The sequence below is a fragment of the Tinamus guttatus genome, unplaced genomic scaffold (genome assembly GCF_059628265.1).
Source record: "Tinamus guttatus ecotype Peru unplaced genomic scaffold, ASM5962826v1 Tinamus_guttatus_pri_ptg000432l, whole genome shotgun sequence".
Classification (NCBI taxonomy): Eukaryota; Metazoa; Chordata; class Aves; order Tinamiformes; family Tinamidae; genus Tinamus; species Tinamus guttatus.
In genome coordinates, this window is record NW_028288966.1 from 647591 (window position 1) to 653590 (window position 6000).

The window sequence follows — 6000 nt, forward strand, 5'->3', positions numbered from 1 at the left end:
TAAGGGGGTTTCTCCACAGTTTGGCTGAAGAGCAGGACAAAGGGAGGGGAGACTGAGTGGAGCCATGAGCCCAGAAGGACAAAAAGAGCCATCTGCAAGGAGATGGGGCCTTTACAAAGGAGGGAAACAGGGCAATTGCCCCACATTCTTCAGCAAGGGGGACAAAGGAGTTGGTGAGCTCAGGTGAGAACAGATGGCGGGAGGCCGGAGTTCGGTGTAGGCGGGCCGGGAAGGCTGTAACTTCTGAGTACCTTGGCCAATGGGGAAAAGGAGAGGGCGTCCCTCGGTCGGGAAATTAGGATAAAAGCGGGGCTGCGTCCCCCAGCATTTAGAGAGACCCCACAGGGATATGCCCGGTGGACTCTCCCTTTATTCGAATAAAGTTTTAGGACTCCTCTGTCTCCTTTTGGACATTCAGTTCTTGACAGCGAGATTTTCCGCACAGGGACACCCCATCATGGGAAGCTTTTGCAAGCTTTTTGTTCTCTAGTAGCTGCCTATGTGTTTTGTTTGCTCCAGGATGAGCTAATGAAGCCCATCCGCTCCACAGACCTCACTTAGCCTCTTCCTCCTGGTCTGAGCCTTGCCCTCGCGTCTCTGCTGACTCTGCTGCCAAAAGCCGCATGCTGCTGGCTGTGTCCTCCGTCTGCCATGCCAGACTGCACCGCTGACCGCAGCTTGTCACCTTTGCAGGGGCTTTGGGGCAGCATCAGCTTCCAGGAGCTCTTGCTTCCAGGAGCTCTGCCAAAACCCTCTCGCTGGCGGAGGATTAAGTGTGTCAAGGTCTGTAGCAGGACTGCACAGAGCCATGTGGCTCTTCCTCTAAATTCTTGAATCCCTTCTGCAACCCAGAACATTGCACTCGGCTTTGCAACCCAGCCACAAGTGATGATGGATCTAAGAACGTCGCTGCAAGGGAGGCTGAGGGTTGGCAAAGAGCCCATGTGGCAGTGAGGGCGTTCGGGCCGCCCGGGCCACGGATACAGGTCCCTGCCTGCCTGCAGCTGCAGCAGCGACATGGGATGTCCGCTCGGCTTCCCAGCTCGTGCAGCTCGTCTCGTCTTGTGGTGTCTAGAAAACACCCTAATTGTAAGCACGGTCTCCGGGTATCCGACAAGCAGGGAAATTCCAGTTGCTGTGGCAACTGGAGAGCAGCAGGTAGGTGCGCTCAGCATTGATTGGGAAAACTTACTTCTACCAGGGAGAGCAATGCCCAGAGAAGTGAACTGAATCTGTTGAAAGACAATATTTGAAAAGAGCTATAAAAGAAAGGGTAATTCGCTAAAGACTTAGTGAGTAGGAAGTTGCATGTGCTCTTGTTTCAGAATTCTGCATTTAGGGGTTGCAGTTCAAATTTTCTTTGCAAACCATTTTTTGTTTCTGGAGTAACTCCAATTTGTAGCAATGCAAACAAGCCATTTCAACCGATGTGAAATAACAGCTACTCTCAGCAATGTAAAACCAGGAAAATACTTATGTTGTAGATTATAAAAATAGGTGTTAGGTTATACATAGCTACTACTGACTGCATATAAAATAATGTAATGTAATACACAAATGAAAGGAAAAAACCCACAAAGTACAGTTTTCAAACCCTTTAACTGTCTTAATATATTAAAAATCACTTGTTCTTTTTTTCTGAATATTTTTATTAATAGGGGATACTTTTCTAAATGATGAAACTTTTAGGTTTAAGCAACTTTTTATTATTATTTTTTTTTCCCCAAAAAAGGAAAGTATTTTCCTGGCTCCGTCAGCATGTGGCTTTCTGTTCTGAAGTATCTGTCTTGGCTGGCATTACTTGCCCTTGAGAAGCTCATCTTGAATATGAAATGCCAAATGCTACATGCTGCTGAAATCCTTCCTTGCCTCCCCTCAGATAAAATTAGCTTGTCAGCTTGTGGACGGGCACGATGCCAGCAGAGGGAACGGGCAGCAGCGCCCATATGGCAGCAAAGCCTGTGCATTAGCAGTTGCATTTCTGTCCTAGGGTTTCTTTGCTGCAGTTTTTTTTTTTTTTTTTCTTCCTTTCTGCAACTCCGGCTAATGCAGGTCTCATCATTAGTGTCGTGTAAAGGTGGATTAACTCGGAAAATTCAGGAATATTTTCCGTGAAAATGAGTTTCCATTTGTGGTAAATGAGTTTTCATGGCCTGGGAGAAAGAAAGGCAAATCCAAACCTCTCCACATGCGTGTCCTTCAAAGATTATTATTAGAAATGGCTTCACGGCCCCACCATGTCTCACTCAGGCCCCGGTGGAAGATGCAGTGTTGACCTTCTGTGGCTTCCCCTCTGCAGAACCTTGTGCATATTTTCTGCTGAACAGGGGAGAAAAAGAGCTCTGTTTGGAGTGCAGCAACCCGTCTGAATAAATCATGCTTCAAGTACATGACTCGATTTCTTCTCGACAGAATGTCATACTCTGCTAATGGAGGCGTTCTCCTTTCAATATAGTTAATATAGTTATCTTTTTTTTTTTTTTTTCCCTCACAGTGAAAGGAAACCCTTGAATGCAGATGTGTCTAGCAATAAATATCAAGCCTGGAACGCAAACAAGTGACCCATGAGGAGGTGCTGGCAGCGCAGTGACCGTGCAGCAGTGCCAGCCCCCAGCTGATGTGAGCCAGCCAGGATCGCGCTCACCCCACAGGTGCCCCTTCCACGCTTGCTTTTGAAAGAGCTGGAACAGAAGCTGGAATGCGACTAAAACTGAGAATCTGAAAGGTGAAATACAGTTTGAAGTCTAAACTCCCTCAGCCTTTGGAGAAGACAGGATTGGCAGTTGTCATAGCTGGGGGCTGTCTCTTTGGTGGCTAAATCAAAACTGTGCTGTGTTACACTGCAAAATATGTGTACACTGGAAAAATATGTGTTACACTGCAAAAAATACTGCCACTTTTTTTAAACTGAGCTTTCAGTCTGGTGTCTGGGGGTCATCCGTTCACCATTCCTGGGGAATACTTCCAGCCTGTTTTTGCATCTCTGCCTTGCAGAGTTCACTTGGGAAATGTATAAAAATAGTAACATCCTATTGCCATTGCTTCAATAACCTGAGGACTTGAAAAAGTAACACTTTTCTTAACATTTATTCAAACAAAGAGTGCCTTTTCTTACTCAGTCCCATGGGAAGAGCAAGAAAGACTTCCATATCTCAGGACAGAGGTAGAGCTTTCCCTCCTGATTGTATTTTTATTGCTCTACTCCCAACATTTTTCTCCATGAAGATAAAAGTAAAAGTGTCAGCAGCCATTTAAACCAAGCCCGCTGATTTTGCACCGGAGAGAAGGAGGAGTTAGTGCCCAATCCATTCTGCTGGCTCATAAAATGTGGCAGTTTAACATGTGTATCCGCTCCTTGGCTGAGGATGGCAACAAGCACCTGAGGGTACAGCCAAGCTGCCACCGTTGCTTCTAACTCGTGTTTGCCCTAATCCTCCTCCTCCTCGTCTGAGGAGCAGTTTAGAAACATCAGGATGAAAGCTTATTTTGAGGCGTATTTTCTCTTTTCCCTGAAGTTTAGAGCTGCACTATGCTGGTCAGGACCTGTAACTGTTAGTGGCTGTAAAACATTTTCTCTGAATTCTGTCATTGACTTGCAGTGGGATCATGAAGGTTTTTCTCCATTCATGCAGAACTGCCTAAAAGAAACAGTAGCTTTTCCAATTAGGCAGTAAACAAATGGTAACTAATTGCAAGCATTTTCAGACGTCGTTTTATCAGCCCCGTGTCTCTCTTGGCAAACCGGGAGGCTGGATGCACCAGGAGCAAGTTATGACACTGACGCACAAGACCGGAGTGTCCTTGGGCATTTGTGTTTAAGAAGCTCCACTAAGGTGCTTTTTAACCTCACGTGTTTCCTGTTGATGTTCTGGGTATCAACAAAAACATTTCAGTTAATTATTTAAAACCTGTTTTTTAAAAAATAAAACAACAAAGCGCTTCTGTTTATAGAGAATCATATGTTATAGCGCTCATATGTAGGACACAGCATAGATTAACTCTCATTAACGCTCTTACAGATGTAATCAGCAGGATGGAAAATGCTGTTACAGGTAGGATTCTGTGAAGTGCTAAGCAACAGAAGTATAACCCAAATTTTTAGTCATTTGTTTAAGTTTCAACACAAACAAGACCATGTATCTGACTGGGTTTGGAGTATTCAGCACATTTCAGGTTTAAGCTCTCAGCTTTCAAGCATAATAATGAGGAAACTGGAAAAAAAGTGATACTTCATTGAGCCACTGCTGCTGCACTCTGCTTTTTGCTGTGCTCGGGATGCCCAGGAAGAACACAGAGGTAACATTCAAGCATGTAGCTTTACCCTACCTCATCAAAGAAGGCAGTCTGCTTATTTATCTCCTGCCTGCCTAACATTCACAAGCACTTAATTAAACCTAAACTGCATGGTATCAAAATAGTGTGTTTTTATAATAAAACTCCTACCAGTTAAAAGAAAATTACCTCCCCCCCCACCATTTAAGCAGACTTACCACCTCTTATTCTAGCAGCTTTAGTGCATGCTTGAGGCACAAACAGCTATAATCTTTGCATCAAACAACCTTATCCAGGGTCTTACCCTTTCACTGGCCAAGAGATTCAGTCTGCTCTTTTACTTTCTTCTACATGAACCTTATCCCAAATGACTTTATTGCCTTTCCCTGCACTTGGTTGGCGGAAGCTGCGCCTCCCGTAATACCAAGAGGTTGTGACAGGTATTGTGATGAGCTGCTCAGGATAGTGAAGGGTAAAAGGAGGACCCTGCATGTCCTTTCCTTACTCTCCCTCCTGGCTTGAGTAGACACAATTGCGTGATTAAGGAAAACGGCCATTCACTATTCACTATAGGCCATTTCTTTCTTTCTTTTTTATTTATTTATTTATTTATGTATTTATTTATTTATTTATTTATTTATTTATAAGGCCTGGCTGATTTTGTGCCCATGATTAACATTCGTCCTGCAGTCATGTTCATGCTGGGCTTAGTGAACCCTATCTCATGCTTGAAGGTGTAAGCTGATTGCTCTAAGCTTCAGGGAGGATTTTTATCCTCTGTGTGCAGGAACAGACAATTTGCTGTGCACAACTTCATTCATTTATTTCTTTAGCTATTTATTTATTTAGCCTCTGTCTGGTGTAGCTCAGGATGCACTGCTCTCAATTTGATAAACACTGCTCTGACTGAGCATGGCAAATCCTGTAGCAACTGGATGTTAAATGAACATTTAATTCACTTTGCAGTAATACAGAAAGTACCTGGTAAACACTTGGCATATGGAAATGGAATTTTTAGTTTTGTTTTTTAAACTGCTAATAGCGTTCAAATGTAACTACAGCTTTTAAGCAGATTAAAGTGTAAAGGAAACACAAAAAAACAGTGCATCCCCCGCCCCCGCCAAAAAAAAAAAAAGTTGCAAAATAATTCTTGACTTGTTGGGTATTTCAGAAAAAAAAAAATACCCAGAGAACAAAATAAGTCAATGGAAGATGAAAAGGTAAGCAATGTATCTTACTGAAAAGGAGATCACAGAACTAAGCTGATAAAGTACATGCATGAACACTGAATTATATGCACTGCTATTTATAACTGCTATTATCCAATTAGCATTAGATCTCATATGTAATTAAAATTCCAGAGGAAAGTAAAAAAAAAAAAAAAACAAAGAGGAAAGAACTCGTAAGTACATTGGAAATGTTTGAAAAAAAATCCTTTTAGACAATGCATGTAGATCAGGAGGAAATCTCAGGATAAACCTGGAAAATAGTGCCTGAGACGTGGTGTGAATACCAGTAAGAATAACCATAAAAACAGCTACGTAATTATAGCTTATGAAGATCAAAATCTTAAGCCCTCTGCTGGGGATTTTGACACCGCCGGAACAAACTGTCAGAAAAATAATCCATACTTTTTTTTTTCCAAGTGCTTTTAGCCCTGCTAACAACGTGAAGAGGTGCATGTGCTAGCAAGATGTCTGGCTGACAGCTCACATCCTTGTCCTTGAG

At 43.0% G+C, this 6000-nt stretch overlaps 1 long non-coding RNA gene across 1 annotated transcript; it reads left to right on the top strand.

Annotated features, from left to right (window-relative positions):
- The first annotated feature begins 4200 nt into the window (after positions 1-4200).
- Positions 4201-5382, top strand: LOC148593197 (uncharacterized). Its single transcript, XR_015913768.1, has 2 exons — positions 4201-4296; positions 5122-5382. It is a non-coding gene; the product is annotated as an uncharacterized LOC148593197 (long non-coding RNA).
- Positions 5383-6000: the final 618 nt, after the last annotated feature.